This window comes from Trachemys scripta, chromosome 3 (assembly GCF_013100865.1).
Source record: "Trachemys scripta elegans isolate TJP31775 chromosome 3, CAS_Tse_1.0, whole genome shotgun sequence".
Classification (NCBI taxonomy): Eukaryota; Metazoa; Chordata; order Testudines; family Emydidae; genus Trachemys; species Trachemys scripta.
In genome coordinates, this window is record NC_048300.1 from 124,765,730 (window position 1) to 124,779,758 (window position 14,029).

Genomic DNA, 14,029 nt, shown 5'->3' on the forward strand with positions numbered 1-14,029 from the left:
TGTCACTGACATTTTAAAATTATGGACTAAACTTTTTTAGGGAGATGCACAAAGATGTGAAGAGTCAAATGCTCAGATGTGAATTTTGGATTTCCATCGCTGTGAGTGAATGCCGCATTACAATCTATGGAAAAACAAGAGGATTTTAAAGCTATCATATGATAAGTGTATGTATTATTTCCTTATGTGTTGTCTCTGATATTTTAGTATTTTACATTTTTCTAACTGTGCTTTGAAAACCTAAAGTTTCACTTCGATAAAAGATCACTAAAGAGAGTAAAATAGTGACGTTTTTTGAGTTACAATTATATGAACCAGTGATCAAACACCTGTTTTATGCATTTTAATAGTAATTTATTTAATATAGTGTCATCCAAATTGCTTGGGGTAACAGATATATTTGGTAATGGCAATTTGGGTAAGATGAAGACAATAGACTAGGAAGGCAATATGTTAGAAAAGGAAGATTGAATGGGGAAGTTTGATTTTAATCTACTAGATTCTACTGTAACGCAACATTTTATATAGTAGTTTCCATTATCAAAGTATTTTGTAAACAGTTAATTCTTCCTCAGATTACCTTTGTAAAACAGGTCAGTGAGTATAATGAAGTGAAATAATAAGTTGTTGGGACAAATGTATGAGCTAATCATTAATAAACATTTTCTCATCCGGCATATCAGTTGCCAGCAGTGAGAAGAATGAAGCTGACAAAACCAAAAAATTCTGTACTATATGTTTTGCACCTCCTTTAAAATATTTGACTGATTTTGAGGTTTCTTTATTGTAAGTTTGGCAAATTCCACACATTTTTTATGTTTTAAGAAAGAAAAATATAGACCCTTAAAACTAGAACTGGTTAAAAAAAAATGATGTAACAGTTTTCTGTTGGAAAATGCTGATTAATCAAAAGCTAAATATTTTGTAGGAGAGTCTCTTTTGATTAAAAAAAGGTGAAAACAATTCAGAAGTGAAATGGAGTATTTGTTTAGGCTTTCTCATTTTGTTTCGATTTTCTTTTTGTTCTTTGTTCCATTTTGAATAATATATAAAACAGATGAAAACCACCATATAGGAGATATTTTATAATATATTATTAATTTCAATAGGCATTCTTGGGCCTAGTGCTGGTAGTGTCCAAAATACTATAAAAATGACAGTTTTTAACACTTTCAGCATGGGAGCCAAATAGACGTAAAAAATTCACCTTGCTTTAATATTGGTTCAGAAGGAAAATTGTTTGTTCAAACTATCTCTAATTTTTGACTATTCAACAACTATTAAAGCAGGATTGAAACTCAGGTCTTATATAGCAGCCCCATACTACCAATGCTAGTGAAGATAAATCGGAATTTGGGATTTTTTTTTAAATTCCATCAAGAGCATCTAGAACATATGGATAGGTGTGCCCTTTTTAGCATTTTCAGAAATCTAAATAAAATAAATAGTAAGTGCTTCGGCACCTTACAAGTTCTGAAGAAGTCTGTATGAGACAAATCATGGGTGGGGATCAATTCATGAGAGTAGCCCCAGAAAGTCAGACGTTATGCACTTGGCACACTCTAGAAAGTGATACGGGTTTCTTTTGTCTTTTATTACTAGGCACACAATGAAAATAATGTTGCAAGTTTTGCTTGCTCCCTCTCATGAACTCTTTCTTTTATTTTTTCATCTTTTACTCGCTTCATTCCCTCAACCGGTTTGAAACCCACCTCCGCTTTTTGTTAATTTTTTTCCTTTGTGCACTTAATAGTAGCAGTAACTGTAGAATGAAAGTGACTAAAATCCTGATCTCTAAAGCACTCCATGACTCTGTTCTGTGCTGTTTCTTCAGCATTTGAGACATAAGTTAGTTTCTTTCTGCTGTTACCACAAACTGAGTAGCCCTATAGGAAAACAATGAAAGAAGCAGATGTGGAGGAGGAGACGGATAAACAAGAACAAACAGTGGATGTGGGGTGTGAGAGAAAAGTAACTAGTGGGGAGTAAAATGACGGAGGCAACTTTTTTATCTCACTAAGCTTTCCTGTTTACTCAGTCCTCTAGCTTCCATTAAGTGTTTTACTTTTCTTATTTTACATCAGACTGATACTGGCCTTTTATGTGTGGTGTCTGACTACATTCTTTATTCTTTCATGTTCTTCATTATAAGGGGCAGTACCTGTTTTTTTTTTCCTGGCTATATTATGCTCATTGCTAACGAGGCTTTAGTATAATGTAGCTATAATATAGTATCAGTTTAAGAAAAAAAAATTGTGGTAGTAGGTATCCCTTGCCTCTCTGCCATGGATCCCAGACTGGTGCTTTAATTAATTGCCAGTGCTGGGGGAGTTCTGTCAGCAAAACCTAAATGTGATTTGCAGAACCCTACATATTTTGTGTTTTTTAAAGGGCTGAATCATTCTATTTTTGCTCAACCATACAGTAAGTTATGGATTAACATACTGGAACCTTCTGCATTGTGGAAGTCGATGTTTTTTTTTAATGAATATTTTATTGTAATTTTATGAACATTGCATACATTATAACAATAAAGTTCAGACAATGTATAAGAAACATTAAAAACTTTTTCTCAGGCTAGTCTTTGGTTAGAATTGCGAGTAAGTATTAGGTGCATTATCAGTACCATTGGAACCTTTTTTATTTGTGAATTCTGGGTTAAGCAGCCACAGTTGGGTGTAGTACTTTGTAAAACTATTTTGAGAGGAATGATTAATAATCTACCATCCACCTTCATTAACTGTATGGGTTTCTCTACATAAACATTTACTTTGTGGCAAACTAGGGTGTAAAACTACCCTGCGCTAGTCTGCCGTGCACTAAAGGTTTGTCTACACTGCAGTTAAACACCTGCAGCTGGCCTGAGTCAGCTGACTTGGGTTCACAGAGCTGTAAAATTGCTATATAGATGTTCAGGCTCAGGCTGGAACCTGGGCTCTGGGACACCGTGCGGGGGGAGGGTCCCAGAGCCTGAATGCCTACATTGCAGATTTACAGTCCCGCAGCCCAAGTCAGCTGACCTAGGCCAGCCCTGGGTGTTAAATTGCAGGTGTGGCTAAACTCCCAGTGTATGTGTGAATCCTGCTAAATTCCTAGGGCTCTTTAATGTACACCAGTTTAAGGAATTGTTAATGCATGTCAACAGGGTCCACACAGGCGTGGCAGGCTAGTGCGGGGTATATTTAACCCCCAGCGTGCCGCGAACTGAATGTTCGTGTAGACAAGCCCTGTGTGAGTTGCTAATGAGTGGTGTCCCTGGTAATATATAGCCGTTCCAATGTTATTTTTACATGCAGGTAACAAACATTTGTAGATGATTATCATATTGGCTCTACCCTAGCTAGTACTGTGAAAACAAACTAGACATGTATACTCCTATGCTGCTTCTGAGATCTTCATTTGTGCACTCCTTTACTATTCATAGTGGTTAACAAAGTTACATTCCTGGCCAGAAAAGAGTTATAAAGGTACAGCCATACGATAAGTTGTATTTTGGGGTTATTTTTAAAATTTTAAAAACAAGCACTTTGACGAGGGATCACCAAGCGCTTGTTGTACAGTTAGAACTGGAGAAGGGTTCTTAGGTCAGCTCATATATCTTCTTCCCCACACTAAATTCTGGTGTGTTTTGCCAACCCTAATTTTAAAATAAATGAAACAATGGGGCTTCTGCTACTTTGGGACACAAGTCCTCAGTCTGATAGGTGTTGCTCTTAGAAAAGAGATTTTCTGGTCTTTCCAGGACTATGTAATGTAATGAAAGAAGATTTAAACAAATCTTCTGAATCCGGTTTCATGGGCTAAAAAAGGAGAATATTTAATATATATGAGTTTTCTACCTTTGCTCTGATGCTCTCCACAGTTTGGCACCTTTAGGGGGAATAAAACAATATGCAATGGTTTCCTCCTCTCTGCTGATGTATTGGTTTGTTTTGCTGAATAATCCAGCCAATTATAGGGACTTTACACATTATGGAATCTGTAAAATATTGTTTTATTACATACAGAATTGTATTTCGATTTTCTTTTGTTGTTCTCAAGTCGAGCACTAGATGAGTAACTGTAACTGCAATAAGCAAAGTTGTACCCACTGTATTTCTCAAATGTCCTTTAATTAAGAAACCATGTATGACTGGCCTAAGTGAAAGTGGTGATTTCCCAATTCTGCTCTGGGATCAAATAAAGGTGGGGGAACTCAGTGGCACTATTCCAAGCTATTCTTGCTTGTTGTTTCCTTAGAGCGAGTGTGTATGTGTGTTTTCAGAACATGATAGTGGACTGGGCTCCTTGATTTCATCTCCCACTAAGTGGGGTTTGATCACACTCATGGGTTCTGCTGGGCTTGGTTTCCCTCTGTGGGGCTTAGATGCCCTGCTGAGCTCTGCTAGGCATTTTGGACTTAGATTCTTTTTGACTTTGGAAAAAAAAATAAGCGTCTGTATTCTCCCAAGCCTACCCACTTGCACCTTTGAAATTAGATGTCTCACAGAACGTGCAGATCTTTATAACATGAATTGTGTCTCTCCTTTAGTACATGTCTTGAACAGTAAAATAGGTGATATATAGTGTATCGTGACTGGTCATCTGAGTTAACCCCAGACAGGCTCTCTGCAGACTCAGGCTCTCTGCAGACTCAGAATTTGGTTGAGCTTTCCTTCACAACATAACAGAGATTTAGGGCTGGTCTTCACACAAGCTTACATCGACATTGCAAGAAGGATGAACTAGAACCTATTTAATTATTTCAGCGCAAGCCTATGAATGTACACACAAAGGCCTGTACTGAGTTTCATTAACACCTCTTATTTCACTGCAAGTTTTTGTGTAGACTACCCTTACTATTTTTTGGAAAGCTTAAATTTTGTAGCTTGGAGAGGTGAACCATACTACTACATAACTCTCTCACTTCCCATTCCATCTCTGCTTTTGGTTGTGGTAAGTAATTTACTTCAAAAAAGCATAAATGTTCTTTGAATGCTTGTCCATTCCATTCTAAGTTTGTGTGCTCGCCATATGCACCGGTGCCAGAAGTTTTTCCCTCAGTGGTATCAGTAGGGAAGTGGTTCTGGCACCCTCTGGAGTGGCATGCATATGCACCAGTATAAGGGACGCTGCCAGCTCCCCCCTCCCTCAGTTCCGTCCTACCACCAGTGACGGTGCTGGAACGTCTCCTGGCTTTGGCAAACTTTCCTGTCTCTACTGTGTCTAATACTGAATTTGTTGTATATAGTTGTTTAAAGTTGTATAGTTAATAGTTCCCTTAGTGTTAAGTTAGAAATAGTTAGTCCCGTATGGGACTCAGCCTAGGGGTGGGGCATGCCCTGGTCCCCGGGCTTTAAACCTTGTGACTCTTGCAAAAAACCCATGCCAGTCTGTAATCCCCATAGAAGCTGCCTGAAGTGTTTAGGAGAAACCCACATGAGCAACAAGTGTCACATTTGCAATGGCTTCAGGCTATGGACCAAAAAGGAATGGGATATTTGCTTCACTCTGAGGTCGTCAGAATGCTCTTCCAGAAGTGGGAAGCTCCCCGAGTGGACCCGTTCACCACTAGACAGAACAGAAAGTGTTATAGTTTTGTTCTCTCCAAGGCCTCAGCAGAGGCTCACTATCCGATGCCTTTCTCCTGTCTTGGTTAGGGGACCTGATGTATGCCTTCCCGCCAATTCTGCTCATCAGCAAAGTCTCTCAGAAATCAAGAGGGACAAAGCAGCGGTCATTACGATCTCTCCAGCATGGCCTCGCCAGCATTGGTTCGGCATGCTCATGGACCTGGCCGTTGCAGCCCCAGCCTCCCAGACCTACTCTCGCAGGATCACAGTCGACTGCTACACCCAAACCTCGCCTCTCTCCACCTCACAGATTGGATGCTGTGTGTCTGAGTCCAGAGGAACAAGCGTGCACTAGTCAGGTACGGCAGGATCTCTTGGAAAGCAGAAAGCCCTCCACCAGAGCAAGTTACCTGGCAAAGTGGAAGCATTTCTCCTGCTGGACGGGAATATCTCCCCTACCCAGTTGTCTCTGCAGTCCATCCTGGATTACCTGCTTCACTTAAAGTGCCAAGTTCTTGCCTTCTCTTCAATCAAGGTGCTCAGCCATATCGGCCTTCCGTCCTCTCATCCAGGGTAAATCGGTGTTCTCACATGAGTTGTTGATCAGTTCCTGAAAGGCCTTGGAAGACTCTTTCCACAGATCCGGGACCTGGTTCTCCAGTGGGACCTCGACCTGGTCCTCCCCAGGCTCACAGATCCGCCCCTTGAGCCTATGGCTTTTTGTTCCCTTTCCCACTTGTCTTGGAAGGTTGCATTCCTTGTAGCTATTACCTCAGCAAGACATGTCTCCAAAATTAAAGCCCTCACTTCGGAGCCCCCGTAAATGATATTCTACAAGAACAAGGTCCAACTCTGACCCATCCGGCCTTCCTGCCAAAGGTGGTGTCGCACTTCCATGTCAACCAGGATATCTTCCTCCCGGTGTTCTGTCCAAAGCTTCACACGACCAATGAGGAGAGGCAGCTGCACACTCTAGCTGTCAGTTGCACCCTGGCTTTCTACCTGGAGCATACCAAGCCCTTCCACAGATCGACCCAGCTGTTTAATGCGATAGCTGACAGAATGAAGGGCCTTCCGGTGTCTCCTCAGAGGATTTTGAATTTGATCACCACCTGCATTCATACTTGTTACGAGTCGGTGCAGGCTGTGCCTCCACTGATAGTGAAGGCTCACTCGACTAGGGCTCAGGCATCTTTGGCTGCCTTCCTGGCGCATGTCCCTATCCAGGACATCTGCAGGGCTGCGACGTGGTTTTTGGTACACACGTTCATGACTCATTACGCCATCACCCAAAAAGCCAGAGATGACACTGGATTTGGCAGAACTGTGTTGCAATCAACACCTCTATGAACTACCCACCTCTGATGGTACCTACAGTGGCATGGACAGGAACAAGCACATGAAGAAGAAAAGACAGTTACCTTTTGTAACTGTTGTTCTTTGAGGTTTGTTGCTCATGTCCATTACATGACCAGCCCTCCTTCCCCTCTGTCAGAGTTCTGGCAAGAAGGAACTAAGGGAGGGGGGAGTTGGCGGCGACATTTACGCTGGTGCATATGCACCTCATGCCAGAGGGCGTCAGAGCAGGTCCCCTACGGATACCACTGAGGGGAAAACTTCCAGCACCGGTGCACGTGGCAAGCGCGCACACACCTACAATGGAATGGACATGAGCAACACATCTCGAAGAACAATAGTTACGAAAGGTAATCGTCTTTTCTTCAACATGTCATTTCATTATATCTGGAATTGCATGAATTTGATCATTTCAGCAGTTTCTGATGATGAACATGTACTACCTTTTCAAAAATTAATTTAGTTCTTGTCAATGGCATCCAGTTTACAGCACTAGTATTTAAACCCACTATCCCAAAAGTAGTGTCCATAAAGTTTTGTCTACATGGAATAGAAACCCCTTCTTAAACTTAAATGTAGTATTTACCACATGTTTTGGATCAATACAAAATTCACTCTCCTTTACGGAAAGTACAACTCCTAATGAGATTTATCTGTTCTGTTTTGAATATAGGGATCTACGAGATGTGAAGTGCTACACTAAAATGGATTAGGGACCTATCAATGGAGGGAGGAAAAGATTTTTGTTGACACCTAAGTTTCTCCCTAACTACTTAGTTATTTACATTCAGTAGGAGCTTCAAAAGCACTTGAGTGACTTAGGTACAGAAGTTTAGACTTTTATGAGGCTTGTGCTCCCAAGTCAGTAAGATGCTTTTAAAAATTCCACTGATTTTACTTCTATCTCATTTCACTGTGTGATGTGGCGTGTTTGAACAGATATATTTAAAATGGTCAAAATAAGCCATTCATGAATTGTGGGACATTTTGTTAATCACTCATCTGAGAACCTATGGCAAACAAACCGTGATGTGCAGTATTTTATTACACTGATACTTGGATTGTCCAGTATTTCAACTTACACACATTTTGTGTCATTTACTAATAAGACACAATCTTTCCTGTTGTTCAAATAGATCTGCATCAACCTTCGACTAAGCGTGTTCAGGAATTTTACCTGGTGTCAATATGGTTTTTGCATTTTATTTTCTATTTATTACAGATTTCCCATCTGAAGACCATTTATCTTCTATGGCAACATTCATGGTTGACTAGAATTTCTGGCTTTGTCGTACTTTTCAATACCAACACCCCAATGAGATCTTCTGGATTATGCTTAACATGTCTGATGTCCTGTTGTGCAATGTTATAACACAATGTCTTTGGTACAGAATCCCATTTTATGCAGCAATTTGTTCTGTATGATTCCAACAACTTTTTAATCTTGGAGGTTCTATACAAAATGTTACACGCCACTGTCCACATTCAGGGGTCAGCATACACTAACTTCAGAGGCTACAGTTGCTCTTCTTCCAATGCTTCTCAGATTCAAGAACGTCCAGCCTTAGGACAAAGGACAAAAGCCAACAGCTAGAGGAAGCTGCCAACAACCCCCAACATGTTCCAGAAGGAAAAGAAACAAAATCGAAGCCTTGTCCCCAGATGAAGAAGATTCTTAGGATAACAGAAGGGAATAGAAATTTCTCAGCCATAGTGTTGCATTAATGTTTGAGGGCATAAATGCGTTATGTGTCTGTATATATGTATGTCTGTGTTCTCTCTCTTAGTGTTTTATGCTGCTACCCATCACTAGTATCTGAGTACCTTCCATGTAAAATCAATATCAATAACAAAATCCCTAATGGACTTCATGGATTCTGGCATTTCTCTCTCTTTTGGGGTCAAAACTTTTCTTGGATAAATACCATAGTGTTTGTTTTTAGGTGTTTTTGTGGGAGGAGTAGAAGAGATTTGGGGCTAAAAGGGTGTTTGAATTGTGAATATTACTTATAGTGGAAAGGCTTTTTTGAAGAGGAAGGTTTACATCATTTCCTAAAGATAGGCTGTGGATTCATCTGACCAACTATGAAACAGAACTTCCAGAGGTGGATCCCCTCAACAGAATGTTCTATTCACAGCTTGTAAGCTCTTTGGCCTGAGCTTTGTGATCTGCATTATTGCAGAGAAGGGAATTCATAGATCAAAATTTGGTCTTTGATGAAGCTAGGGCTTAACCCATTAATTGCTTTGAAAATTAAGATCAAGTCCTTAAACTGGCATTGGAAATTGACTGGGAGCCAATGGAGGGATTTGAGCCACAGGTCTGATGTTCTCATAGTGGCTTGAGCCACAGAAAAAGTGAGCAGCCACATTCTGTACCAGCTGGAGTCTGTGCATCGTCTTCATACTGAGCTTCAGATGCAGTGAGTTACAATAATTCAGCCTGGAAGTGACACATGCCTGGATCACTGTGGCCCTGGACCACTGTGGTCCTCATCTGGGATGGATGAAGCTTGCTAGCAAGCTGGAAATGAAAGAAAGCGTTTTTGGAAATTTATGCTACCTTGTCATAAGGAGTGAGGAGTTAAACAGTACCCCAAAGCTTCGCACCACTTTGATGAATATTTTCAATAGAAGGTGGAGACAACATATTAGCCAGATCTTCAGTATCACTTTAGTCTTGCCTGGTTGCTTGAGCTAGATGCTCTTCATACAAGAGCTAATTTCCCATAGACAGCATCCTGACATTTTAGTAGTGGCAGTGTTTGCATCAGTTGAGAATTATATGAGAGAACTGAGAGAGAGAGACCCACTCTGTGAGTTCAGTTGCTAGCGTTATGCCAATTACACTGAAATATTGAACCCATAGAGTGTGTCTATCTCTCACAGTTATCTCTTGTAGATACTGAAGAGAAGCAGGGACTGTATGATTTTTGTGGAGCCTCACAGATGAGGGCCTTGGGAGAGGAGAAGCAGTTACCCATCACCGCTCTGAGTTCTGCTGAGATGCATGATTGGAGTCCCTGTAGTGCTGGGCCATCTGCTTCTGCTGTGTCATGTAGGTGAGTTAGTAGTACCTTGTGGTTAGACTATTAGTTTGTAAAGTGGCTTGGAATGAAAAGTGCTATAATAAATTATGATTGATCATGATACCATAGTTAAAGTTTCATCAGAGATTAATTTAACAGAGTAACATAATATTGCTGTAGATGATATACAGATGTACAATATATAAAAGAATCTGAAGAGTATGCATGTTCAATTAAGACATTAAATATAGTTTTAATTAGCTCATGTTATGTTGCTATCTCGACTCCTATTATCAATTAATCATTTTAATGGGAATTTTATAGCTATCAAAATGAAGTATCGTATTTGTACTTTTGTTCAGAAAAATACTGTCCAGTCAAGAGACACCTTTCTACAAATGAGGCAATTCCCACTTGATTCTTAAGATGTTAAAGAAAAAAAATTTATATTATAACATTAAAGGCAGACAATTTGTTTTAATCACTTGCCAAAACAGCTGAAAATAATTATTCATTAATAGGAAACACAGACTTCTAGCTTCCCACGCTCTCCAAAGACGTTTTTGTTGCAGCTTGCATCTGGATTTATGGATTATTTAGATACAGCACAAGTGGGCACGGCAGTGCAAAGATTGGGGGTTTTTTAATTCATTTTAAGTGTGCCCGCAGCTTTCTCTTAAATCGGTTCAGTTTAAATGTATCTGTTCTTTTTCTGGCTTTGTTTGAAACAAAAAATGCTGTGCCAGCTCAGTGTTAACTAGAAAGCTAAGGGAAGTTAGGCTACTAAAAGCATTCACACAAATAATAAAGCAATGCCTCTTTCACATTGTATCTTTAGTGCTGTGTCTAGAAGGTCTGAGGCAACTTTTTCACATCTCATAAATAAAAGATCTTTCAAAAGTCTTTTATAAGACTATTTGCATTTGAAACAGTGTAACCCAACATTTCCCGATTATCAGGCTCAATTCCAATAAAGCTGAGGTTGAGGCGCAGTGGGGGAGGACATAATTGTCAGAATGTTGTTGGATTGGAAATCTAATTCTCCCACACACAGTACTGGCAAAATGTTGTGGCTGGAGAGTGCAGTTTTCAGTAAATAAAAGGAGAGGATGAATATTGCACAGTCTGAGATTACAACATCAAAGAAGAAGAATAGCTCTCACAAGTATGATTACATGAGACTTCATCATGGAGACATATACAGTTACTGCACATTTTGTCATATAAAAGAATTTAAGTCTAGGACCTTTAAAATATAGTATCAAAAGAATTTAAACAAGACCAGACCACCGCAAAGTGTTACCTCATGTTAACTGAGAATCTTAAAACATCTTAATTATTTCTAACAGAGAGCTGTTGCCAGTGTATCTGTTCTCATGTATTCTAGCAAGTGTGGAATTTTTGCATACTCTGAAATATTGTGGCATAAATGTGACAAGTGTAATAGCTTTGTATGTTTTCCACCAGTCAGCATATCTTTTATGACCAGTGAAACAGCGTTGTTTGCCTATACTTGGGCCACCTATACTTGCAAAGGTTATTTGCTATGACTGGTAAAATGGCACTATGTCACATGGCCTGCTTTACTATTGAATGACTAGCTCCCATAGTTCTTTGGCCTGGTGATTGACCATTTAGATGCTGCCAGTCCAGTAGATTAGCTGCTATGGTCTATGTTCAGATATAGAAAGTCAGGAAGCAGACACAGGTTATATTGATGTAGGGCCAAAGATATTTGTCGTGTTTGTTTACCAGCAGTTTTAGATTGGTTGGTATCCTAGCTAGGGCAGTTGCTAGGGATCTGAGTTATCATTGTTCATGATCATAGTATGACATTCATTACTATACTATAGACCAATCCATTGAAGTTGGAGAATAAGATTTGACCCCATATTTGTAGCTGGGAAGGAAATTTCCCTTTCTGCAGTTAGGCTGTTCCTTCAGATGGCATCTTTTGAGTATTTCATATGACTTGGTGGTTAGGGGGTTGGACTGGTCCTGCTCTGTTTTTTTACAAGTAGTTTGGGGTCAGCAACAGTGAATGGCTGCAGAAATGTTGCTGACAGCTCCCCTCACTTGCGAAACTTGTGCTATAGAGCCTGTGGGGGTACATGCTTTATCCCAAAGGCTAAACGTTCAGAAATTGTTGGGGACTGAGATAGGAGCCCATGACGTCTCTTGTCTTAATTACAAGCCCAGCTCTCCTTAATTTATGAGATCTGATACAATTACAACATAAGCTGCTATGGCTGATGGCCATATATTAACAAACTAGCCAGATTTTTTTTTTTACTTCATGTATTTATTATTTTTATTTGCTAGGCACTGTATGTAGATATAGTAAGAGACAGTCCTTGCACTGAAGAGTTTACAAGACAAAGTATCATCCCCACATCACAGATGGGAAATTGAGGTGCAGAGAGATCAAGTGACTTATTCAAGGTCATATAGGAAATCTGCGGCAGAGCTTGGAATGGAACACAAGTTTCTTGAAGCCCACTCCAGTGCCTTAACCATGAGACCCACCTCCCTTCCTCTCTACATTAATTGCTTACTTATTTTACATTAAGAATGCACAGAAAGACCCGGAGTTATCAACTCTGTTCACAGTTCTTTCTCAAAAGGGAAACAAATTCTCCTAATTGGTGCAACTTTTATTCATTTCAGGTGGGATGAATTGTAACTCAGGCAATAAACCAAGGGCCCCGGCCTTCTGTTCTTTGTCTACCTACCATTTAATATACTGAGCAGTCTGGAGATCATTAATGAATTATTAGCCAAGTCCAGAATTATAAATGGAGTTCAATTGTGAAGGCTTCAGGTATATTGTGATCAGTCATGAAGGAAGTTAATAGGCTGCTTTTGGTCAGTTGTGAATTATAACTTCTCTTAACAGAGCGATGTCAGTTTTGCAGCTCACAATTGTTATTTTAATACACTTTTTGGTATTGCTACCAGAAATAAAAAAAAAATTATACCATCCATTTTTCTCCTTATAAGGGTCTTTGTAAAGTAGAATTAGAGGGAATACAATTTACATCCTCTCCATTGGAAATGTCTTGTTACATGTGAATGCCAAGGGCAGAATTTATTTTAGTGAGAGATTCAGATTAATTTTGTGCATTGCAAATAGGAACATGGAAGCCAGTATTATGCTACTGTTCTTATTTCTGTACTTGTTGGTTTGGATTCTCTATGTACTACTTCAAATTGTTAGAAATTACCGAACTATGAGCAGAATTTAAGAATGAATGAATAGAGAGAAACTAAAGTTCCATTGGAGAAGGACAAGGACATGTCCCCTCCCACACATCAAAAGGGAAGACAGATGGAAGGATGGACTTGTAGTTGAGGAATTCCAGTCCAATGCAAGAAATCTGGGTTCAAATCCCACCTCTGCTACAGGTTTCCTATCTGACTTTTGACAAGTCACCTCCTTGTGCTCAGTTCCCCATCTGTATTTTTTTTTTTAAGGATGAATACGTCTTTATGGCACAGGGATATTGGGAGGATAATCCATAAATAGAATTAGAGGTGCTTGAATTTTATGGTTATGGGGGCAAAATAGTACCTAGCTAGAATTACAATGAGGAACATTTTTTTGAAAAGCACTTATAAAACATTGCAATTCTGTATGTCTGTGTGTGTTTGGATAAAAGGCATTTTAAAACAATTTTCATATTTTAACATTAAGATCTGCCTTTATTTCTCCTTGTATTTGGAAAGACTCTGGGTGAATTTTCTACTTGATTATGTGTGTCACAAAGCAGAATTTGGCTTTCTCATATTGTTGTCTTATGATCTCATGAAGAAGGGAAACAGCAAATATAAAATACTTTAGAAAAAAAACTGACAAAAAGCTATTTTTTGCCATAGAGAGAGAGGTATACGTTGTCCCAGGAAGTAAAATGCCATTATGTAAGAAGGAGGCATTCCTGTAGAAGATCCAGATCTTTCAGATTTTAAAAATTTTCATGTGTGCCAAGTAACCATAATTGTTTGCTGCCATTTGGCCATCTATCTTATGATACTGCAATCGGTCACAAAACTGGCTGTTGTGTGTCATTTGTACATAGCAAATTTATAAAGCAC